Source organism: Corvus cornix, chromosome 3, assembly GCF_000738735.6.
Source record: "Corvus cornix cornix isolate S_Up_H32 chromosome 3, ASM73873v5, whole genome shotgun sequence".
NCBI classification, from domain to species: Eukaryota; Metazoa; Chordata; class Aves; order Passeriformes; family Corvidae; genus Corvus; species Corvus cornix.
The window spans coordinates 51,704,043-51,730,408 of record NC_047056.1 but is presented as its reverse complement, the minus strand read 5'-3'; the positions used below and the strand labels follow the sequence as shown (position 1 = coordinate 51,730,408).

The window sequence follows — 26,366 nt, the reverse complement described above, 5'->3', positions numbered from 1 at the left end:
TATGAGAAGATTCTTCTCCAAGTACTGTAGACCATTTGGATAGTGCTTCACTTGGATATTGAAATGGTTTTTATATTGGGTGTATAAGGAATTTGGTTTTTTCAGTGTAGTATTCAGGGTTGCATTTCAGCAGTATAAAGTTTAGGGAAGCTGGAATCAAAGAGGAAGTTTATACATTATAACTTCCAGTCAGCAACTTTTGCAGTGTTTTTAAGGAGACAGAGATGCTTGTTCCTGTTGCAGTGGGGATACTGCAACATGCATATATCAAACCAGGAGTCCCGTGGAAAGGAAATATATATGGACAGACAGATTCTTGATAGCTGTTTCAGAGAGATGTTTATTTCTCCAGCCGCATGGCCGGAGCTCTGCCAGGAACTGTTCCAGTCACGGGACCAAGGGTCCTTCTGCCCGCGCAGGGAACACAAACCAACCAATGGGAACGAGGCTGAGCAGGGGCAGGGAAACCCCGTGTCTGTGCCCTCAGGGCCCCTCTCCCAGGGCTACACGGCGGGGGAGGGACCCCAACACCTCACCCGTTTTATTTTAATAAAAGGAGAATGAAAACAACTGGATAAACATAACAAGAACAGTTTCAAAACAAAACAAGCCACCCTCCTGAGTCTTTAAATGTCCAAACAGATTCTGTGGAACATCTTAGGGCTGACAGAAGGGAGACAGAATCTCTGAGCATGCTTTGTGGGGAAACTGAGGCAGGAGAGGGTTTAACTTCTTCCCTCCCCCTTTTCATCCCCCACTCGGCATTGGAAAGGGATTTTTGGGGAAACAATTGGCAAAAGCATGGTTTTGTGAGGGAAACCATGGATGAAAAAACGGATTGGGAATACACTGGGGGTAATAGGACATAGGGTAAAAGGGAAAGGTGGGATTAGGAAAGGGAGACTGTAGGGGGGCTTACAATGGAGATATTGTCTAACATGACTACGATTTTTTGCATATATACTGCCTTTTACAGGAACACCATCAGGCCCAGTGACCTGCGATGCTTGTAACCCTTTTCTACCTGTATAATTTTGAATTCCACCTCTCCATCTCCCAAGCTTGGGATGCATTTTTCAGGGTTATTCTTTTTAATAGCAGTTCTATGCACGAATATGTCTTGCTGGTTGTCACACCTTGTTATAAAACCATAATTTTGCTTAACATTATACCATTTTACTATCCCTAAGATCTTAGTTACTGATCTTTTCCTTTTTCCGAGTGGCTGCTGTTTTCTGTCTCGCTGCGTCTTTGCTCTCTCCTTTCGGTCGCTCCCGTGTTGGAATTGTCGGGGCTGCTGTGCCTGCGCGCTCTTCCCGGGGTCGCGTTCGGGGCTGCGCGGGCCGGGCCGGGCCGCGCTCAGTTCTCCGCCGCGTCGCCTCCTCTGGTCGCAGCTTCGCTGCGATGCCGGGTGCTGCACCCACGTCTCGGCCGGGCCCCCGAGCGACGACTCCCCTGCGTCCGCTCCAGCACGCGTTTCGGCTGGGCGCGGCTCCGTTCTACCGCCACCCGCTGCCCGCGCCCGTGAGCCGCCCCTCTCGGCCGGGCGTTCATGGGGCTCGTCCACCACGCGCTGCGCGGGGCCGGGCGGGCACCGCCGGGTCCCCGCTCCCGCCGCTCCTCGCTCCCCACCGACACTGCGGCTCCGTGGCTCCGCCCGCACGCGGGAACTGCCTCGCTGCTGCTCGCAGAGCGCTCGGTGCACGTGGCCTGGGCCGCACGGTCCCTGCGCCAGGCTTCCCTTCGCCAGGACACAGCTGACATTGCTCAACAGTCTCGGTAACTAAATAATATTCACGAAAATATTCTTCCATCGGCATATATTTTGACTCCAGTATTAACTGTGTCCAAACGGTTTTCCAAAAGCCCTTGGTAAGAATTAAATCCCAAGAAACATAGAAAAAGTTCTTAAACAACCATGCCAGGAAGTGTTTCAGTTCTTTTTGAGCTTGAATCAAGCTAAAATTTACAAATCGTTGTTCAAGAATCATTTTAAGTTTAAGATAAATGTCCATATGCGGCTCTGAGAGCCAAGAGTCTTCCCACGGTTCCTCCATAGTTTAGATATGGAATAGCAAAGCAAAACCAAGAAGAGGAATCCAAAGTTTCCAGGGTTTACTCACACAAATCAGTCGCTTAGGGATCGGGGATCGTTCTCTCCAATTCTCCACCATTTGTTGCAGTGGGGATCCTGCAACACGCATATATCAAACCAGGAGTCCCGTGGAAAGGAAATATATATGGACAGACAGATTCTTGATAGCTGTTTCAGAGATGTTTATTTCTCCAGCCGCATGGCCGGAGCTCTGCCAGGAACTGTTCCAGTCACGGGACCAAGGGTCCTTCTGCCCGCGCAGGGAACACAAACCAACCAATGGGAACGAGGCTGAGCAGGGGCAGGGAAGCCCCGTGTCTGTCCTCTCAGGGCCCCTTTCCCAGGGCTACACGGCAGGGGAGGGACCCCAACATGTTCCATCTTACATAACCAGAAATTTCATTGCAATACAAGAACTAAGTTTTGAGGGCTGTTAATTCTCTTGAATTTTAAAACCTTATCTGTGTTAACTGACAGCTCTCTGTTACTTATTCTTGCTCAGGTACACAGCAGTTAGAAATAAATTAGAGACCCAATTCCTAGTAAGTCTGGAACTTTTCAATACAAGCTTAGTATTTTGTCTAGTAAAAGATTTAAATCAGATTTATGTCCTTCCTGACAGCCAGTTCCATTATTCATTGTCCTTCACAGCTTCTTAATCAAGAAGTTTTCCCCAATCATTCATTATTTCTACTTTCTTTTTGTTTTCTAGCTTTCCCAAATAGTTATTTTTGTTCTTGGAAGGACAGATGAAGCTACTGTAAGTTATAGCACTGGTAAAACAGGTAAGATTCAGCTGGGGTGTGTGTGATTGATTGAATGATCTGGTTTAAAGGTGTTCTGATGAGATACATTGTTGTAGTGGCCCCTTAAATAGATTTATTGTATCTCCATGGAAGACATTGAAGTCAGATGAATCCTGGGCAAAGTGAGTGCATTGTGCCACATCAGCATATTTCTGATAGTTTAGTGCAGTATGAATATATTAACAGTAATATCTTACAGTATATCAAATACTGTTTTGTATGTGGCATATTGTACTGAGTTTATAACCCTTTACAAAATACATTCCTTGTGCTTAAAAATTCTCTGTGTTAAAAATACTATGGGCTTTTTCACAGGAGAAGGTACATTATTCCTAACTTCCAATCTATATAAAGTAAATATAACTCACATTTTTCATCTTGGACCGTTGAAAGTTCTGTGAAAGAGCTTCTTCCTTTCCTTTATAACAAAACTGTAGTAAAAGAAAGTAAAAAATAAATACACTGTCCATTAAATTTCTAAACTTTCACTTAAACTGTCCATCCAAACCTAATGTCATTCATGGAGATAATCCAGCATAAATTTCATGCCATTTTTCTACCAGTATAGTTTCTCCTCTAGGAAGTTATTGTAATCTGGAAGTTGCTATGGAATTTTCTTCTCAAACTGGAAAAGAAAGTACATATGCTAGAGAAAACATTTAAGAGCTAACATCCTTAACTTCTAGAAGAGGCCATAACCATCTTCTCAGAATGAAAAAGTAAATTATTTAAGTCCATAATGTCAAATAATTGGAAGCAAAATATGCTCAGAACCTTCTGTTTGCATTTGGTCTGACATTTTGGGAATTAAAGGCATCCCTAAAGCATCATCAAAATGGATATATACAAGCTTAATGATTGCTAAAAGGCTGATATTCCGGACCTGGAAAAATATAAAAGATTTATCTGTGGTAAGAGTTTTGGCAGACCTTGTGAGAACTGGCTCAAATGAAAAAGGTTACGTGGTGGGTAGAAGATAAACTCAATTTTTAAAGAGTGTGGGAAGAGTCTATGGAATTTTTACAGTTGTTTTACATGTGTGACAACATTAGACATACCAGTATAAAATCAAATTAACTAAATTAATAAAAATACAAGGGAATAAGGAAAAGGATATATTTACTTTTCCATAGGTATAATTTTATCAGCAGCTCTTACTGTGCTATAGCTCAAGAGAAACTACCTACTCAAAGTAAATGCATAAAACCAAAATATGATGTTTGAGGAGGGCTGAGGTGTTATGCTTTATCTCAGTTATGAATATAACTTTATAGAGAGAAGTGAAAAAAGATTCTTCAGCAGCAGCATAAAAACTGTCTGTTCAGTTTGCCAATACATCTAACAAGAGGAAAAAGCATACATTTTTTGGAAGATCCAACATGCATTTCCTAGAAAGCAATTTAACAACTTGGAGAATACATCTGCATGAAATAGAATCTTACTTTGTTTCAGTTTGGAGTTGAAAATTCTTGAACATAATCTGCTCAAGGTTATGGCTGCCATATGGTTTTTCTATGATAAATTGCTACAGTGTGTAAATAAATAAGAATACACAAATCATAGAAATTAAGTCATGCTATTCCTAACAGAATATTTTAGATCTAAACCACTGTTGGCAGATCAATGGTCAAGCAATTTTCAAATTAGTGGAGGATATTTATGTGGATCATTCCGATAGTTAATCAATTTACAATATGTTTAGTACGCAGTCTTCCTAGCATTAGTATGAGTTACTCTGAGAGCAGTCCTTTCCCACTTCTATTCAGTACTTCTCTTTTGTGCAAATTGGATGCTTTAAAAACTGCTAGAGATGGAATATGATTGTTTTGTCACCAAGAGGATCAAGTGGTTACAAATCTTGCTGAATTTTTTAAGGGGAGGAAGAGGAAAAACATCAACTCTTCTGGAAATCCCACCATCAGCAACCCACAGCAAGGATTTAAAATTAGTTATCTATGCCTATGTCCTCATATTCCTTTGCTGTGAAAGACATAAGTGAGGATAAAGGTGAGATGGAAACCAGAGCTGGCATGGAGTGGGAATGAGGAAACATGGACAGATCTTAAAAACATCACACAGCTCCTACAAGCACAGGCATGACCAGGAGTTAATCACAGCAATCTCTAGGTGCAGTGATGAATGATAAATAATCAGACTCATCCTGTGCTAGTCGTTTGATATGGTGTTTTGGAGAATAGTGCCTAGAAAGATTATCAACTGCAGTGTGTAGAGGAGGAACACAAAAATGGGAATGACACTTTTTTTTCCCCCTAAATATACTTGATTGATGCAAAAATGTGTGGCTTTTGTGGGAAACAGCAGAAAGGGAAAACAGCAAATAATATTGTTTACTTTGTATAATTATGCAGCTTTGCTGGTAACTGTTAGAAATAGTTGGATCCCTGTTTCTGGTACACTTTTTAAATAGTTCCTGTTAAGATGACTCAGATGTTTCTGAAAATAACATTAGGGTAAGAATCATGTTGTCAATATAAAAGAAATTATATTTTTAAGTGAAACCTTGTGCCTGTACTTTGGACAATGAACATGAAATCTGGAGAGTATGTCAGATGGGAATCAGAGAATTTCCTCTGTTTCTGTAAATGCTGACTTTAATTTCCACCTAATTACTTCATTTATGATATTCTTTTTCAGGCTATTTATTACACTCCAGAATTAATGTAAAATGAAATAGTCCTATGTAACAAGAACACTATAACTGCAATAACAAAGTGCTAAAGATTTAAAGAAGTGTCCAAATTTACTGACCTCCATAAATTTAACTGGGTGTATTTAAATTACAAAATTATTTTTAATAGTATGACAATGTGTTAATTTGTTCCTGTGAAAGACTTGCAACACAGTGAAATCTCAAAGCTATATGAAAAGTGTTGTTATTTTCCCATCCTTTTCATTTGATAATTTATTTAATGCTGAATAGAAAAACAAAAGTCTTCTTCCAAATGAAAATTAGGACATTTTAAAGTGTCTATTTATTTTGAACTACAATTACATCCAAAGATTTAACAATGGAATAAAAGGAAGAGTTAGCATTTTTAAACAAAAGCAATTATCTATGTATCTGCAGAATTTATTTAATAGTGGTCAGTCTAGCACACATCAATACAGATAAGTCTGTACTCAATAATGAACACAAATCATGATTTATAATAGACTAAGCAAAATCAATATAATTTGAAGAAAAATCAAAGTCAAAATGAAATGTTTCAATAGGATTGAAACCAGGAACACAAGCAAAGGAGTCCATATAGGCACCTGTTTAGCAGGAAATAAACCCCCTCTCCAATACCTTTACTGCTTCTGTGGCCTCCATTCAAATATCCATCAAATCCATAATTATTCACTTTCTCAATGACTTTTCACTGGTATCTCAAAATGAATTACCATAGCATGCTTATGCTTATCTGTGTACTTTTTGTTTTCAGTTATTTCAAGTGCCTATTCATTACTTGGGGCACATTAAAAGTATGGCAATATCTTCCACTGTGTCTCTTGTGGTTTGTATTTTACTTTTATTACAACATAGTAATCGGTTATATAAAGCTGAAGGCTTTTAAAACATGACTATTAAACTTTTATCAATAAAATGCACACTATACACATTGGTTCAAAAATAATAAAAAGGAAAGAATAAAATCTAGGATAAAATAAAAATATAGGTCACTGTTTCTGGCATGACAGCTAGAAAGTGTTTGAAAATGGAATAAAACTTGGAGACACAACCTAGAATAGATGAGATTAGAAAAAAACCAATAACTTTGCCTCCCCGTCTAAATTTTCATATGGTACATCCTCCCACTAGGTCTGAGGCAATCAAAGAATATTCAAAAATTATTAATTTCTGCTAGCCTATAGTATGCCTGTACTCTAAATACAACAGAAGTGCTACCCTGTGTTGAATGCACAGTCCTTTAACAGTGGCAGTAATTAACCTGAAGAGCAGTCAGGGAAGAGAAAAGCTCAGTTTTCCCATTTTCATCCTCAGAAAAAGACCTGGATATGCAAAGGTGTCCTTCTATGCTGTATTTTCCAGAGAAATAACCTTTCTCCTTCTTGCTTCCAGTATTACTCCTATCTTTCATTTGTGAACAGCTTTTCACCAGTCCTGTGGTGCTGTTTTCTTCCACCTCCTATATGAACAGCTGCTGGATCACATCTTCAATAAAGAATCAGGAAAATTAAGCAGTTTAGAAAAAGGAGGACAAATTTCATGCCATATTCCAGTGTCCATATTTTGTGCCGGGTCCCTGCCAGCAGTTGTGTGGGCCCTACAGAGGGAGAAATGATCTCCAGCATGAGAACAGGAGAGATTGGTCAAGGTCAATGAGAACTGCCTACTGGGAGTCTACCTTTTCTCAACATGTATACTAGAGACAAACACAAGTTATTGGCAACTGCATCAGCTGTGAGCTGAGAACAAAAGATGTAGTACACAGGTTTTAAAGCCTATCAATCCATGAGAGCCTATGGGAACAGAAAATTTGACTGGCAGTGCAAGGAGAGGATTTTGTCACCCACTTGGTAAATCACAAATAATTAAATATTATTAACTGCATTTCAGTATGTCCCATTAGAATTAAAACTAATATTTTATCTTTGACAAAGAAAATTTATTGACCCTATACTGAATATTCAGGTCACTGGTGTTATATATGTCTCTTTCCAGTAAAATATCCATCACCAGTATCATTTAGCCTCAAAAGATAAATCTGAGTTCATTTTCTCATGAATATTATACTCCCCCAGAAGATATGAAATATACAGGCTTTCAGAGTTAAACATGTGAAACCAAAGCATTTTCTTGGTTAATTTTCAAAACTGGTCATTGCCCAAGGGAGGTAAATTCAAATAAACACAAAGATACTGAATCTTACTGCTTTCAAGTACTATGAAGGCCCTTCTCTATTCACTGAGGGCTGTATACAAACTGGATGTTATCTATTTATAACATCCAGCACATACTGAATCAGTATCTCCTGTGATAGAAGAGTTACGCATCTGTGTAGGTGCAGTTTGACACCAGTATAGCTGATGTAATTCCAGTGTACTTAAATCAGCTGTATCAGTGTAAGCATTTTTAGCAATACCTCTGGGATTACGTCAGGGAAGGCAGGGGGTGTTTTAATTTTACCAGCCAACTGTAAAGACAGCACAATAAGTTTGATTAGAATGCAACAAAATGCTGATACCTTGTGCCATAAAATCCAAATTCTGTTATGGAAACTATTCAAAGATGGAAAGAAAAAAAGAAAAAAAATAATAATAATATGGTATTGTTCATTCAGGGGGAGAGCCATCCAATTTTCGCAGGGAGAACACTTTCTTTCCTGGTTCAAATTGTACCTTCACCTCAAAAATGTAGTCCATTCCTGTAACATGGGGGAAATTGGTTAGTGCTCTCCATGGCTGGGCATGCCTTATAGAATAGGTCTTCTGCATCATGGGAGATTGCTGTAATATCTGAACAATTACCCCATAGCAACATTATCCCTAATCCCTAAAGGAAGTGCCAAGGGTGCTGCTCTGGGTAGATTTTCAACCAGTGTCTGTCCTGTTGATTTCTAGGCTAGGTCTGAAATCAGAATTGCACCTCCTTCCATTTCACCCTGAGGCACCTGACTCTTCCTATAGAGCTGAAAAATCTTACAGACTGTTCTGCAGTCCTCAGCTGAGGGCAGGTCTCTGAAGATTTTAGGAGTATAAGACCTTAACTGACCCAGCCCTACCTAATTCTAGACAACAGAAGATATGGCAGCCATTAAATATTCTGCAATGAGAAATGCTCCATTTATGATTTTGTTCACATCTTTTAAATTCATGCCTTTGAGCAGGACTTCCAGCATTCTGAGATAATAACGAGGTAATGAAAAATTGCTGGTTTTGATGTCTGTTTGGCTAGCAGCCACTAGCAGTGGTTAGGATCAAGAGAACGACAGATGTCCTTTAAAATATATCAGTTACTGATGGGAAGATCCCAGATCTGAAGCACCATAAGTCCCTTCAAGGGAAGGACATAAAGTTGGAAAATATCACAGAGGTAGAATTAGATTATACAAAATATATATTTCACATGAGTACCTTAGGCATCTCTTTGATTTCTTGGGTCAATCAGTGCTAAGTTTAGTTATAAAGGATGAAACCAAGCAGTCAGACTGCTGGAAAAGATTGAAATAAAATAAGTATGTTCAGGACAATAAGTAAAGGATGTTTATCAGTTTATACCACATGTCTAGATTTAGAAATGATTTGCTAGAAACAGTGTTGGTATGCTTCCCAGAGATAATGTTTCTCTCTTTTGCCTTTTCTGTGTGATACAGACGCTTTCAGATGGCAGATATTAAACTAGAAACAGCTGTATCCTCTCCACAAAATATTTTATTACTGACAAGCCATATGTCTATTGCCTGTCCTTAAAAAGACAACTGCGTGCCACACAGCATGCAGAGAATTGGGGCATATAATACAGACCAAAAAAAAAAAAGGAGGAAAACCTCTCTGTCAAGACTGGTGTAGATTATGTTGTTGTTGTTTCACCCTGTACCATAACTAATTGTTTACACAGACAGACACAGAAACAGAAGACAGATACCACTTAACTTTGTAAGACAGGGCATTTTCCATAAAATGTATGCTTGTGGCCTCCCCAAACTGCAGCTTGGACCTCCAGAAGAGACTGCCTTTTCCTTCCTGTCCATTGTCACAGACCAGGGTTTTCCTCTCTTCTTAGGTATTTTCCACAAGCCATTGCTTTCTCACACTCAAGAGTTTAAATTTGCAACTGATTTCATATTGCTTTTTCCAAAGGTCAATTAAGGCTGTTCTCTTTTGGCTGCCGGAGTATGTGCAAATCTCAGAATTTCTCATGAAAATGAAAAGCACAGATTTTTTCAAACAGAAGACTGGCTATAGAAATTATTCAAATGATACAAAAGGGCAAGAAATAAATGCAACTTTTAATTTGCCATAACAGACACACTCACAATTTTGATTTGGACTTAGAGGAAATGACATTCAACAAGTTGATGAAAACTTTTCTTTTGAAACATCCTTACTACAGAGTATGTGAAAGCCCACTTAACACTGTAAGAGATACCTGTGGGTACTGGTCTGCTTCTCCACATGGAACAAGAGTCTGCAGTATCATGTGAAATTCCTAACTTGGCTTCTGCGCATCATACAGATAACATTTGCTTCTTTTTAATGGTGTGATATCCTTTCAGAAATACTAACACTCTGCACTTAGAGAATTTTATCTCCAGTATAGTGGCCAATTTATGCCATCAGCAATTTAACCCAGTGTAAAGTAGCACATTAATCTTGGAATATTGTCCAAAATTCAGGGACAATACAGTTTATACATATACATGTAGATTTTTTATATGTATATATAATCTGACAAATCATTGGATACAACACAAAATCTGACCAATCATTGAGTTAAAATCTGAGTAGAAAAGTACAACATGCCTCTACTGTGTTGGAGATGATACTTCTCTGGAACACCATCAGATATAATTTTCTGGTTTGTTTAGCGTATGACTGAGGATGGACAATTTCCCTCATGCAGATTTCTGTTGCTGAAAGCTGCAGTAACTGCAAGATACACTCAATTCAAATCCTTTTTAACAGTTCAGAGAAGTCAATGGCTCAATCCTTCATATTTCCTTTTTTTTATTTCTGTAAGGACTAAATTTAACATTCTTTAGTGATCTGATAAATTTACTGGAAGAAGGGATTTTGCCATTCTCTCCCACAGTGGCCCAGAGGGAGACTGAAAATTTAATACATTTTGGCTCCTAAGTTCCAAACAATTCCCGCTCTAACCAATTATAGATGCAGTTCATCATGCCTTATTTTCAGTTGTCCAAATGTTAGATATCTTAGTATTAGCCATCTGACACAGCCTTTATATGCTGTGTGCAGAAATGTGTGAATTTCAGGAGAATGATTAATCTCATCCTAAAATAGGTATAAAAAATTGAAGATATTATTCAGTTGAAAAGGTTCCTGTTCCTTTCCTTTAATGATTAGCTGAGATTCAAACATTTAAGAACTTTTGAACATTTGAGTTCACCTGGAGAAATTCCAGCTATGGTGTTCATTGTGTTTTGTTATTTTTAATCCTGAAACATAAGCATGAGGTTTTCAGCATGAGAAAATACATCAGAATTTAGATATATCACTTTGAATACTGAGAAATAGAAATACTGAAAAATAAGGCGTGTCATGTGTGATTTCACAGAAGAAAATGCGAACACTGAAAGTTGTCAATAGAGACTTGTGAATTGGAACTTCAAAAGTATTTTCTTCTTTACTGTTAAAAAGAGGTGCAGGTTTGTCCTATTTTTCACATAAACACCTGCCTCTAGATAATCTGCAAAGGTGCATTTTTGTCTTCTTCATTATTCATAAGCAAAAGTTCAGGTCTCACTAAAAAAACCACATTAGATGTATAGATTAACTACGATTGCATTTGTACAAAATATTGTATGATTTGTCTCACAAATGAAAAAGTTGAAAATGGAGAAGATCATTTGTCGAATATGCTTAGTGACAGAAATGCTGACAAGAGGAAATCTATGGACTTTGGTAGCACAAGAATTTAGATAAGCACAGAAGAAAAATTAGTTGTTTACATTACTGCTATATCGTAAAAGCCAATGCATTGGAAACACTCATCAAGAAATTTCTTCCATTATATTATAGCATTTAATAAAATCACAAATTCCAAAATTATCAAAACTCAAATGCAAATGTACATGGAGCATCCTAATGCATAATTGTTCCGTTTGCCAACCCTTTCAACATTTTTGCAAAAATAATGACCTTCATATTTTTTCCTGCCCTCCTCACTATACAAATTTTTTGGACAGAATTCTGGACTGATTGACAGATCCCAAAGAAAAAGCTCTCCAGGATCTCACTTTAGCCTCCTCTTATACACCACAGGAAAAGGTGATACCCTACTTAAGAAAAAATTATAAAAGATCTTCATGTAATTGTAATGTGAGCAATAAGGTTAAACATGCAATATCTATACATGAGGAAATGGGACTTTGATGAATTCCCACGCTGCAGTAATGGGGTTGAAGCAATAAAGTTATCTATTTTCTCATGTCTTTATATTTTACCCATTAATTCACAGAAGGAAAATGAAATCACTAGTGGCAAATAAAAATGACTGCTCTGCAAACAAAAATAAAGAAAAAATTATTGCTTCATGGAAATACTAAGGAGTTCAGTTTGCTTTAGAGTTTTTTTTTTAATATCTCCAAATATTTGCAATAATAGAAGGTATCAAATTTAGAAATACTGATTTAGAAATTTGATTGCAATTTTCATGTTCTAAGTCTTCCTGTCATAGCTAGCTTGAGGCACTACTGCAGTAGGGGAATTTCATTTATACAAGTTCAATTAACTTCTTTTCAAAATACAGCAAGATCCATTGTTCCAAGACAGTAGTTTAAATGACTGAAAATGGAAAGCAAGAGCACTAAGAGCTTTTTCTCTTGGAAATGCTGGAAATACATTTTTCCTTCTCTTTTTTTTTTTTTGTCTCTGGATGGGAATTGGAATTAAATGCCATTGGTGGTTTCCCAGTAACAATGGGAGCTAATTCTTCTTGGAACTGATTTTCAGTATTATTTTATAGTCTACCTGACTTACCTTAATAGAAATTTTAAAAAGCTGCATTAAAAGGGAAAAGAAGCCCCAGTCACAGACAGCTTTCTGTTTTCTGTTCATATCACAAGAATTTGTTTGTATCCCATTTTGTCTTGCAGGCTTTGGTTCATTCTCCTGTTGTCACTGTGAAGATGACATCTGCACCATTATTTTATTATCATATTTTAAAACCACTCTCTGTAACTATTATTTTCATGAAAACCATTTTGAACCATGCTACAGAAAGGAATAATTGTCCCTGTGAAGTTGCATAAATTTATCAAATATAAACATTAATGTAGCTATACTCAGGAAACATATTTTAAGGACTTCCATGAAAAAATCCCTCGGTCTGTTGTATACTAATTAGTTTTAAGTAAAATACTTAAGTTTGTACTAAAGTAAAAAAGAACTACATTTAACCAAAACAAGAGTATCTTTACTATGCATTATATGTGAGTGAAAAAAGCCCCATAATTTATAAATGAGTAATTGTTTATATGTGTCTGTTGGACTAAAATCCACCTGTTTTGTACGCAAGGACCAGGATCCTTTGCTGTAGAACAAGAGTCTTCTCAGTAGAGACCAGATTTCGCATACATAACCATGATGAAAATAGAGACTAATAGGTTAAAAACTGTAAGGCCCATCCTAAATTTTAGTAAACCTGGAAAATATGGAGGAGTTACTGTATTTGACTAACTAAAAGATACTCTTAATGGACCTCTCTAATCTTTATGCAACAATGAGCAGGCACTGGAAATGGACAAGTTGTGCCACCCAGTCAATTTTATCATTAATTTCTGTTTCTGTATAATCCTCCTGGAGAAATGCTTACTCTTTTGAAGTTGGCATGATTTTCAAGGGACAATCAGTAAAGTTGTTATGAAGCCCTCACCCTCTCTGGAGAACAAATGAGCTCATCCAGTTTCACAGATGTGCCACCCTATTCCTGGACTGAATTGTCAGATCTTTAGAGACAGAACACCTCGTGGTTTGAGGCAGACATTAATTTAAATTTAGATCAAGTCCACAGGGAAAGCTTCCTATCACAGTGCACTTAGTTGAAGGGAAGTGATAGAAAACCCATTGTTAGGTAAAAAATTCAGCTTTAAAACTTTTGGTAAGTGTAAATGGCTCAATGGGAAACAAAACAGCTTGTAGCTAATAAATACTCTCTTTCCATCTCTATATTGTCTGAAGACCTTTTCTGAAGACTTTTATTCAAGCATACATTCAAGACAGATAACAGGAAATGTTCAAAAACAGGCCTTTTGGCAATCTGTAATTAAGACACTACAGTCCTTGAGATGGAAATCTCAATGGAAATTTAATTTAACCCAATGTTTGTGTTTTAAGTATTTGGTTTGCACAATACTAGAATTTAGTCAAAATTACTTTTCTTTTTTTGAGATTGTAATAAAGCAAAGACAAATTACTATCCTACTCTCCCACTGCAAGGACAAGCAGCCAAAATTACGGAAGAGAGTTTTCACACAGGGTGGAAAGAAACACTGAAGGATCATTTACTCTATCTTCTTACAAATTTTTCCTTTTGCTTTGACTTTTTCACTGTGAGGGTAGTGAGGCACTGGAACAGGTTGCCCAAAGAAGCTGTAAATGCCACATCCCTGAAATGTTCAAGGTCAGGCTGGATTGGGCTCTCAGCAACCTGGTCTAGGGGAGGTGTCCCTGCCCATGGTAGGAGGGGTTGGAAATAGATGATATTTAAAGTTCCTTTCAACCCAAACCATTACATGATTCTAACATTTAAATGAAGAAGCCTACAACATATCGTTTTATTAAGGACCAGAAGTATTTCTATGTTCAAGGAGAGACCTTTGAACATGGGCCTCCTTGTTTTATCCATTTCTATTAAATGACATTTGGGTGAAAAGGCAAAGACTATTCCTTCTGCTAAATGGTTATGTTATGGTCCATTTAAAGAAGTCCAACCATGAAAATCACTCTAGATACCCAGTAAAATTGGCAAGAAGCTGACTTTTAAGAAGCAGTAGCACGCAAACTAAATTGTTTTCCAGTAGGATTGCAGCATTTTTAGTGCTCCCTCACCCTGCCCCAAATAAGTCTTCACACAGGTCCGGGAAAACAAGGGGATTTCCATTAATGTTATTATTACTGGATTTTTACTCATGTGAAATACTACTGTCATAGCGAAACTATAGATAATATTTGTAGCTTTCCATAAACTTTTATTCCCTAGGAACCAAATTAATGCTTTAAAATTGATGTTATTTTAAAACAGACAAAAATGATAAATGAGAAGTTGAAACATAAAACTGCTTGTTTCAACAAGAAAACACCCTATTTGAACTATCAGGATCTCGAATTAGTATGTCTTTTTACTAGAGAAAAAAATTACTCCTGTTACACAATACTTTTATAACAAATAAAAAAGAGAATCTTAAAATGAAATTTTTTAGGTAGGGTATTATGTAGGAAATCTCTACTAAAAAAAAAGCAAAATAGAGGCCCATCAAAGGTAGTTTCATTTTATATAATAAGACCCATGGACAGTCACAGCCAGATTATTGCTTTCCTCCACACAGATCCATTCCTCAGCACTTTTGGTGCCCATCATCAGCATTCCAATCTGCAGGCCTGCGGCTGCAGCCACACACGGGCAAACACTCTGGAGCGGGGGAGCTGATTGTATAGCCCGAAGTGTATGAATAAAGGCTTATTACAAAGCAAATGCATAAGGGTCTCCTACAGTGTCACTCCCCTCAAGCAAGCAAGGCGGGAAATTGATCATGATTCTGAAAAGTAATTAAGTTTGAAAGGAAAAGTAAATCCTATTTATCTAAAGCAAGCTCTGGTTTAACTAAAGGGAGCATCTCAAGCCCTAAAAATGCCTTCCTGAAGAAAACTTACAAAATAAAGCAGTTATGAAGAGTGAGACAAAATAGACATAAATGGAAGGCATGTAAATTCATGTTATGCAAACAAGGCTTTAAGTTAAGTACACCAGACATCCTCATATTCATACAATAAGAACATGCAAAGTCTACAGCACTGACAGAAATATTTTATGACATGTATTTGATGACTGTGAAAGATCAGTAGCTCACTTACCATAGTGAAATCTGGGAACACAGCCAGTAATCTTTAAAAAACACAATTAAAATACATTAGTTAGTTAGTTTATAACTTAAAAGGATAGCATGTTCTAAATATTGGACTTTTCAATTGTAAACCCTCTGATGGTAGAAAGTCAGAACATTTAACTTCTGTTCTTGTGAATATCCTTGTTTTGCCCTTTTTCTCTTCTTAAAAAGTACCACATAAAAAATATCAAATAGGGTAAATATTTTCTAGGGGAAGGATTAATTCCACTTATTCTGGCATGTCTAAAAATTTGCATTAATTTCATATAATGTAGTTGAAATTTGCTCTCCACCTAAATCAATGGCTGCCATTCCTTGCAGCCTTGTATTTTTTTGTAGTCTGGCTCAGTTTATGAGTTGTCTCACAACTAGATTTTATAAAACCTTTTGTACAGCTCACTGTTTTCAAGCATTAAAATCTAAGCTTATCAAGTTGTGAAATACAAAGCCCTAAGATGCTTTTATAAGTCACACCAAAGAGAAATCAAGAAACCTACGCCCATGAGCACTTATTTTTTTATGAGGTCACACAGTATGTGAAAAGACAAGAAAAAGAGATCATTTTACCGTATTGAAATCCATTCAGTATGTTTGCTGCTCTGTCTAGAAGACAGCAGCACCTGAAGTAGCCAATACCAACTGCTGGAGAAAGGAGAAATGAGAGCAGCTCTGAACAGGCCATCCAGCCAATGTCATGGCATGCAGCTCTCCCACCTTGCAGTCATTGTCTTGCAGTGTGACTCATCCAGCTCCAAAGTAATCTAATAAAGACATGATTCAGGGCAGTGTGATAGGAATCTTGATTGATTTTGCATGCACAGGTTTCTGACATGTACAAATGGAGAGGACTATTTTGTAGGTAATTATTTGATGCCTACAGAAAGCCAAAGACATAATTCATAACAAAAGCCACTTTTCTTTGTAGGAGACAATATTTTGTGTTATGTAAAAGCTGTGTGGAAAACAATATTTATCTTGTAATGAACTTTAATTAAATAAAATGTTAACTCTGAACTAGAGACATAATGAATGTATAAATGTTGCCTGTAAGTTGTTCTCAAAACTATGGGATGAATTATTTTCAGCCATAATTTTTGTGACTACTCAGTTTCTTGGATTTAATTAGCAGTTTTACCAAGAAAAACATTTTCACCTTATGACTTGAAATATTCCAGTACTGAATTTTCAGATAGTTTTTCTAAGTTCCAGCAATCTATTTGGGAAGGTCCATCAAATCATAACAAAGAAATCACATAAATTTACCTTATGGAATGCATGAAAATTAAGTAATACAGTTCAACTGCCACACAAATAACCAAAACAAAAACAAAGATATGAAATTTTTTGTTTCCTCTTTAAAAATTCTCTGTTTAGAAATTACTGATGTGCTTAAGGAAGTAATGAACTTTTGATGGGCAATTTACAATCATACAAACCAATGGATGTATTTGACAGACATTAAAAAATGCATGTTTACCACTACCACAGAACAAAGCAAAATACAACTTTATTTTCTTCCATGTTTATGAATTAACATTCTAATTAGCAGTCAATACCACAAATCAGGAAGATTTTTCATATGGAATCTCTTCCTTCCTTCCCAGTCTTCCTCTATTCTGTCCTCCACAGAGAATCATAGCAAATCTCCAACAAACTTCAGAAGAACAAGTTTTCAAAAATGTTAATGAATTGTTGTCAACTTTATTAAACCACTTCAAGAACAATCGACATAACTGAACATTTACAATTTTTTTGTCAGACACTTTATTAGGTGGTATTTTGAAAGTCACTTAAATTTTAATTATGTTTTGTATCAAAGGAGTTTTCATGCAACCTAAAATTCAATTTCATTGCTTTTTATTAATCAGTAAGTACCACATTATTATATATTCTATAGTATTACAGATAATTTATATATACATTTGTGTATGTATGCATATAAATGATAAAACATAAATATTTCACTGCTTGTTTTCAGCTTTTTTTACGAAGAGTAGAAAAAACTAAAGGAACCAGAGTTTTTTCTCTTCTCTTCTCTCAACATTATACTCAGTGTGACAGTCTCCACTCAAATGCCTCTGGGCATGTGTACATCTCTAACTACAATAATCAGTGCTGGAAACTGTTCCAAATCCTTCCTGAAGAATTTCTAGTTCTCTCTTCTTTCACCCATTAGCTTCATTTTTGTCTGAATAGCTAATGTCAGTCAATCAGCATAAGGAGAATAGCAAGATTAAATTCAGTGAAGGGGGAAAAAAATGGTGTGGTAAGGATAAATTTTACAGATCTCAGAAGTCACACAAGCACTGGCATAAAATCTGCAGAATGTGAAATCATAGCTTAGTTACTGCACACAGCCACCTCTAGCTTTTATTCCAAACTGTCAGTATCCATTACAGCTTCAATTCATTTATTACCATACCTATCTTTCTTTCTGCCTGTAATCATTTATAAAGAAAAGCAAACTTCTATTGTATTTATTGCTGCTGCTGAGACTTGAATGAAACTGTTTTCCATAGATATTAGGCAAGTTTATTCCCTTACCATGTAGAGTTATGTTGTGAACCACATCTGCATTTAGACCACTGCCCATCATGTATGCTCATATATCTTGCTCTAAATTAATTAAATTGTTGTAAAACTACATAGACTAGCTATGTTCTCATACACTTTAACCCAATTCTATATTTATTCCTCCCTGAAAGTGTAATGTCAGATTAAGTTAAATCACCTTACATTTTAAGTAAAGGTTTTGTAAGCTACAGGGTAGTTTAAGAAATTGTGTTCCATGCTATTCATTACCATTAATCTGTTCAACTACTCTAAGTGATTTTATTTCAATGATTTCTCTTTAAATCTAATTCATTTAGTGATTTCTAAAGGTGTTTTCTCGCTTGCTCTCTCTCTCTCTGCTCAGAAAATCCAGGTGTTTTTTGTTGGTTTGCCACTGACTAAATTGTAGGCCCTATTCACATCTGTCTTTATCACTAGCATCCCTGTCCGTAATATTGGCAGCTGTACACATACAGAATTTTGCAATGCCCAGCAGGAGGAAATTGTCCCCTCCAATAACTTGAGGTTTCTTGATGAGAGAGTGAAGACATTGAGGAATACATTGCTGCCTGTGCCTGCAGTCGCCCATGTCAATGGCTCTTAACTATACCAAGGAAAGTATTACCTTCAACAAGGCTTGATGAAGTGAAACCCAGACTGCACCAACTTCTGTATCTAAAACAGTCTACAGTGAAAGGAGTCTAAGGACTGCTATATATCATATCCATCATTTCATCCATCAGCTTTCTCAGAAGTTTTGGGAAAACGGAAGATTTGATATTACCTCTCAAGAGCATCAGATTTTAGTCAAGTTACTGACACAGTTACTAGCTTAAAAGAGGGCAACACAAATTCTGAAGAGAGGAACAGTTATGCAATACAGTGAAAACGTACCAGATTCTTCCCTATCTGTAACCATTGAATTCTTCACTTCCCAACCACTAATTTTATTATCCTCTGCCTTGAACATCCACATATTTTAAAGGAGCTTTGGGGATGAAAGCTTAGGTTCCTGGGGGAATTTGCACAAGCCAGGATGATCCACAGTTTTGAATTTCTTTATGCACATTGTGTTAGTGAGGATTTTAATTAAACTCAGTGGCAGATAGTCTGAAGCAGCTGAGGCCCATAGCTATTGTGTATGAAGGAAAAGCATTGAAGGAGTAGATGGATAATTATATGGAAATCAGAACTCATTTCAGGCTCCCATGTAATTATCTAGGTCGTCAAAATAGTCCCTCAAAACCAGGAAATCTTTGTAATTCAGACGCATATATATATTTTTTTTTTTTTCAAGTTATAATATCAAGCTGGGACAATATTATATGTACATAGTATAATTTTAAACCACATATTTATGCCACAAACCATTTCTTAAAATATAAAATGGCCTCACAAAATAGCCTCATTTTTCTCTGCATCCAGAAGTATCTCAAAGCCTAACCTACCTCACATCTGTATAGGATGTGCTGTTTTCCTAAAGCCAATACTCCAGTTTCTGGAGAATGAAGAGGAAAAGAAAGGTGAGAAGCCAAGACTTGCACAAATAACTCCTCACTGCTGTCCAAAAAAGGAAATTATAGTAGAAGGTCCTTTGTCATAATTTTGTCATGATCTCATAAAAATCTAAGACAAGAGTGAAGAATCAACTGTGACACTGGATAGGTGTCATCAAAATCTGTAAACATATATGTTAAAGAAACTGGTATGTTATTCAAAAAGTGCAAATACTGATTGCTTTGGGAGTATTCTGCTTAGGCTGGGTGCAGTGTAGTAGCTTCAGAACTTCAATTAGTACTGAATTGTAAAAAGAAAACCCTTCTCTCATGTTCAGATTGGAATTTCTGTAAAGTATGATAATTGCTATGTCCTCACCTGCAACTCCTTGCTTAAAAAAAAAAAAAAAATCAATGAAAGTCTTTAAAAAGATTTGACTTGTTCCCTTTATTGCACAAAAGAGCCTTTGAGCTAACAAAAATGCTTGTTTGTAGATTCTAGATCGCTTTAAAGTGAGGCTGAGAGAGACAGGCATAACGCACATATTACATCAGAACACCCCAGTCAGCATCATTTGAGGGATAACCATGGTGGTAATCGCCACAATGGACAACACTCATCTGTGGTGCCTGGGTATATTCCTGCTCGTCCCACTGCAAAGCATCCCTGCACCATTGCCACGCTGTGAACACCACCACTACTGCATCCAGACTGTACTCATGCAGCTGGTGCCAAGGGCTGTAGCTTTTTATGGTACGGTGTAATTAGCTTTTCCTCTGGAAAGCTGAATCCTACTGCCCTGAATACAGTACAGCCCTCTCACAAAACAACTTCCTGAAAAGAGGTGGAGGAGGCAGTGTTCCACATATCCAGCCTCACTACTCTACTCTGTTAGGCAATATCTGCTGGCTCCTCGGATGCCATTGGGAAACAGTGAAATTGCTTGTTCAGTGCCTGCACTCACATTTCCCTCTGTTTTTACATTTTTTGATTCTTTGAATCTCACACTCCCTCCCTTTTTCCATTCCTTGGCACATATAGTCACATGATTCCTCCCTGCTCATTTCTCCATAACTTTTTCTCATGTCTTCTTGGAAAGGGCTTGAAGATTTTTTTGGACTGTTGTCTAGGTTGAATCCAAAAAAAGACTGTTTAATCCAAAAGAGAAACTGTTTAAAGGAAGAACATAAACCCGGCCACTCCCTGCCATATATTCTGTACCTACTCCCCCATCCTCCATACTTCTTGCAATAAGCATGCTAGAGGGTACAGCCTTGCATCTTATTTTAAGTGTATTTTCATGGACCTGCTGTCCAAAAATTTATATACTTCCTTTTTGTAAGTGTCTATATCACCTGCAATCACAATCTTTTATGGCAAAGGATTCCATAAGCTTTCTACCACCAAGAAGAAATATGCTCCTTTATCTGTTTTAAATTAAACTCACCATTTTCTTCAACCTCCATCTAGTTTTGTTACTACAGGCTCATGTACCAAGGTGTAAGTCTGCCATCTTAATGTTTTTGTGAACTTGGTTCATATGTCACTCCTAAGAGGAGCATCACTGATAATGGCTGATATTTTATTCTCTTCTCATAAGCCAACTGTTCCATCTCCTCCATAATTTTAATTATCCTTTGCCTTCGCCACTTTGTTCTTCTTGAGATGCAGAGACAATACTGGCCAACCATGCTGAAGACAGAAGCTCATCAAAATTTTGTGTGGCAAACTGTCTCTGTCCTGCTCTCAGTTGCTTTCAAGATGATGCTAAGCTCTACATTTTTCTTCAATTTTTTTTTTTTTTTTTTTTTTCTGGCTACAACCACCTGCCAAGAAAGTTATTTCAGACAAATGTCAGCCCAAAATCTGTTACTTAAGTGTTATTTCCAAGTTCAGTACTGGAAAAAGGTAACATACAATGGAAAGTTAAATGACTTCTCTCTGTCACACTCGTTGAACCAGACTCATATTTCAAAGTATTTCTCTTGTTTTCTGTTGCAATCATTAAATGACTCTAGCTTCTTGTGTGTTAAAGATCAGTTTTTCCTTTTCAACTTTCCCTGTAATCTGTTTACTGACTTATCTCTCTTGATATATTGTGAGGAATAAGCAAGCAGGTTTAGAAAGCTATGGCTTCATGGCCTTCCTGAGAAACTTGCTTTACCAAGGCACAGCTGAGGCCCTGCCTTAGAATCAACTATGGTCGTGGTTTGTGGTAGCTGCAAAGAGCAAAGCATGACAAATCTGAACCACATAGACAACATAGTATACACAAATGTGTATTTAGAGAAAACATGTAACATTTAAAATATCCCTTGAAATCCTATTCCTAACATACCAAACTTTGGAATGCTGTTTACACACATGCTTTCAGAAAACCCTACTAAACATGCTGTAAGTTAAAATTTTTTAAGCTCTCATCCACATCTAAAGCTGAAAAAAACATTCAAATGCCTGAGTTTTCTCGTTGTCTCATGAAAACTGTCCCCACTGACCAAGCTCTTCTGGCACCATAATGAAGCCTCTCCTCATTGGGCCTATTTTGAAGCGTTTTTATTGTTTCTTGCTATGCACATTATGTTGGCTAGGTAACTCCCTAGCTGGTTTGTGTTCTCATTCAAAGTGACAGCCTACCAGTAAATAAAAATGTTCAATTACCAAATGAGAACTGAAACTGCAGTCCTATCACTTCACTTCAGACACCATTTAAAAAAAGAAAGAAAACCCACCCAGACAACCCAAAACATTAATGGTAAAACAGGAAATAACACTGATTTGGGATTGATTTTTGAGTGGGATTCACTCATTAACTGTTCCAAACACATTAAGAGCCTGAGGGGATCTTCCATGTCTCAGTGAAGGAGAGGCAGTTAGTCAAAACTTTTTATTTATAACAGTCACAAGAGTATTCAAACCAGGAGCTCCATCCCTGCAAGCAAGGGAATTATGCAGCACCTGAAGTCACACTTCCATATCATGTTTTACAATAGTATTCTGCATGTCATAAACATTAAAATAAGTTCTTGAAAAAGGGGGGGAAAAAAAGCCTAAACAATTTAATTAATTTTCTTTTATAATGGACGAAGCTCCCTATAGGTTTTCATATATACATAAACAAAGTTCCCTAGTCTTGGTTTATTAGTTTCTCTCAAGAGTTCAAATTAAGATGTTCTCTATTAAAAGTAACTTAATAATCTCAAAGTGAAATAAGGGAAGTACAGTTGTGTAACATATATGCTCTCGTATTTTGAATGCTTCCTTCAGTGTTCCCCCTTCTGCATTTCCCTCCTGCTGCAATTGAAGTTAAGAGGTACTTCTATCTTTATAGCATTACCTTCTTCTATTCCCATCCTACTAACCTGCATATAAATGCAATGGTCCTAACACTTCCTGACTACTCAGCTAAAATTTGTTCCTTCTAATCCTCACATAATTGAACACCTAGACTTTAACCTCCGCATTACTTTTTCAGAATCTTTTCATTTTTCTATTTAATATTCTCAGTATTGCCCCATGTTTTCCTCTATTGTCTCTGGATTTTGTGTTCTGACCACCTGTAAGTTAGTAAACTATGAACAGCTAGGAAAGTTAATTCAAGTAATTGAAACTTCAAGTTCAGCATCTCTTTATATTTTGTTTCAAATGCTTTTGAAATGATAAGAAAATGGTATAGCCAGAAAATGTGTGGTGATTTTCCTTCTACAGTATCTGAAGCTGTAGTTACTTTGATATGCAAGTTGTGTTCGGAGGCTGCCATCAGACATCCAATTTTAATTCACCCTTTCTAAAACTGCCAGTCACACAGTTAAGATCATGTCTGCTAAATACACTCAATAGTTTTAATACTTGAGTAATTTTACACACTAATTTTGGAACAAATTTTTATTCAAAAGTAGATGAGGAAACTTGGGCTGTACTCTGCCTCAGCTACTTGGTGCTCAGCTCAGTTAGGCACTAGCACACCTGCAAAAAAGCATCAGTATTGACAGGCAGCAGTCTGTAAACAAAATAAAATCTATACAAAGTGTATTGGTCACTCTCTTCATCTGCCTTCTTTTTATAAATATTAAGATACAAGAATTCATTTTAGCTAGAAAAATGTCAACTCACATACTTATTCTCTCTTATGTGACTAAATTTTGAAAGCTATCGGCTTCTTTGTGGCATCTAACCCAAAGTTTGGACTTCTATGTTCAAAGATAGGTTATTACATACTGCCAGCAAAGCAGAGGAGAAAAGAAAAATATCTTCCAGCTCACTAATTTAGTCAGGACTCTTTTAGGCTCGTGTTTCTTTGGTTTTGATTTTGGATTGTTTTTTAGATTATTTAAGTACCCCAATTTCCATTGCTTTCCTCTCAAAAAAATGGTATGAATTTTAAGCAGCAAATTTGTAGCTACAGCTTTATACCACTGTGGCTATCAAACCTTGTTTTGATAAATGAATAATTCAGAACCAAGTTTGGTGAAACACTTGCCTTCATGGTGCTCAGATGTCCTTGCTGTGGACTGAGGCAAACATCCTTTTGGTTTTTTTCCAGGCTCCGTTGACTCTCCTCTGCATTCCTTTCCCCTATATTTCCCAGTTCTGAGAATAATTAGCAACACTCAGTAGTGATAGCATGCTGCAGCAACCTAACAGTGATATCTTGCCAACACCAGCTGTGCTTCAGTATTTATTTATTAAGATCACACTATTTACATAGGACAAACTTGCTGAGACAGCAAAGAGATGAATACAGTTGCAGCAGCTGAATTTCAGCTTGACTTTTGAAAGGAAATAAAACCCATACTCGGGTAACATTTATCTCTAAGAAGAGGAGATACAAGCCTTTAATTCCACTTTCAAGTTATGTTTTGCTGGCTCTTGAGTTTAGTCTACAGGTGATGGAAGGGAACCTTGTACTGCAGGGTGTAGTGGATGATTCTTCTTTTTGCACTGCATTTAAACAGCTGAGTGCAGAGACATTGGATATGCAGGAAAAGGATGCATCTGTGAGGCAGGCTTCCCCTTTGCATTGCTAAGGCCAAGTCAGAGGCTGGCTTTGTAAATCATGATACACTTGAATTTTCACATCTGCTTGTCAGAATGGTAGAGCAACATGAAAACTGATGTCAGCAAGTCTGCTGCTTTCTAGTTCATCTCAGGTAGAAAAAAAAACATTAGGCAGGCTTATGATTTAATGTGTGTATTCTTTACAGTAGAGTGAATGCCAGGAATTTAAAAGCCTAGACTCTTCCTTTAGATGGTCTTTGTAAAAAAGGCTGCTGAAGTGCTACAGAAGTTCACACTAGAAGACACTGTACATTTAGAAAATTACTGGCTTTCTCCCTCTTATTTTGAAAACTGCGTATATTTTCTGTTCCTCTACCCTCATTTGATTATTAGTACATATGAAGCAGTAGTGATTTCCAGCCTCCTGGAAATAAAAGAACTGCCACTGAAATGTGAGTCAAAAATGACTGTTTAAGTATTCAGAAAATGCTTTGCTAAACCCTTCATGATATACATAGGCCTAGGTCCCTTAGTGATTTCAAAAGTAATATTTTACAAGGAAAAAGTTGAAACCAGAAAACATTTTCTTGTCTGCTTATTAAAGGAAGGGGAACTGAGGGTGACCCCAGCATAGATTGCAACCTTAGCAGTGGGGCACCATCCCACAAGATCTGACCATGGCAGGCAGAGCCAGGTGCTGGGAACAGAGTCCATCAACTGTAAGCCATGAACCAGGGCCAGGGAACCTGGTGAAGAGAAGCAGTAGACACAGCTGGAGACATGACCACATTGTACACTCCAGATCCATCCAGGAGATGGAGACAGAGCTGGAGGCAGAGCTGGAGACTCTTTCAACATAGCTCAGACAGGGGTTAGAGGTCCTCAGCTGAGCTGAAATGGGCCTTCTGGGCCCTTGAGAAACCCAGTGGGGCTGGTCAGGGACATTCAGTCCTATTTGTGCTCTCAGGGCTCAGACGAAGAGCCATCCTGAAATATGTCATTCAGTTGAAAAGCAGTCATGGAAAGAAACATTTAAAAAGTTGAGGATGATGAGCATTTATAGAACAGTGTCCCACACCAGAATTGTGGTCTTCTCATCACCTCACTGAAATAAAATACAAAGTGTATGAAGGCAAAATTTACTTTTAAGAAAATAGTGCATTATGAGATAATAAATGCTTAAATAGAAGCATAATTTGAATCTTTTGCTGTGACCTTTTCTAATTTTTCAGTGTTGAGTCATACAACCTGAAAGATTTATAAAAAAATTAAAGTAAAATTTGTATGACAGGCATGGCAAGAAGTCAAAACTGTGTGGACAGTGTTTTTGTGTCACCTCCAGTTATCAATGGTTCATCTTTTTGCAAGTATTTTGCATGCATATTTAAAGCTTCTCAGGATATATAATTTTTCCAAAGTGGGCAGCTTCTCTGATTTTAATCAGAGTTGAGTGATTAGCATTCTTGAAGATATGTGTGAGAAACATTCTTAAGTATGGTTCACCTGACCTCTCCAGCTATGTTAAGGATGATGTTATTTTTTATGAGCCGTGAATACAGAATCATTGACTGCTAGTAGGTAGCTATAAAATCTGGAGTACATGATCAA

The 26,366-nt window shown here is 37.1% G+C and overlaps 1 long non-coding RNA gene across 1 annotated transcript in view; it reads right to left on the bottom strand.

The window, feature by feature from the left end:
• Positions 1 to 5,876: 5,876 nt before the first annotated feature.
• The window catches only part of LOC120411758, a 62,971-nt gene continuing 42,481 nt past the window's right edge, over positions 5,877 to 26,366 (bottom strand). The window contains exons 6-8 of the long non-coding RNA XR_005604272.1: positions 16,281 to 16,474; positions 15,682 to 15,712; positions 5,877 to 12,729 (exon numbers count right to left, since the gene is read on the bottom strand). This is a non-coding gene — a long non-coding RNA (uncharacterized LOC120411758). The remainder of the gene's footprint in view (positions 12,730 to 15,681; positions 15,713 to 16,280; positions 16,475 to 26,366) is intronic.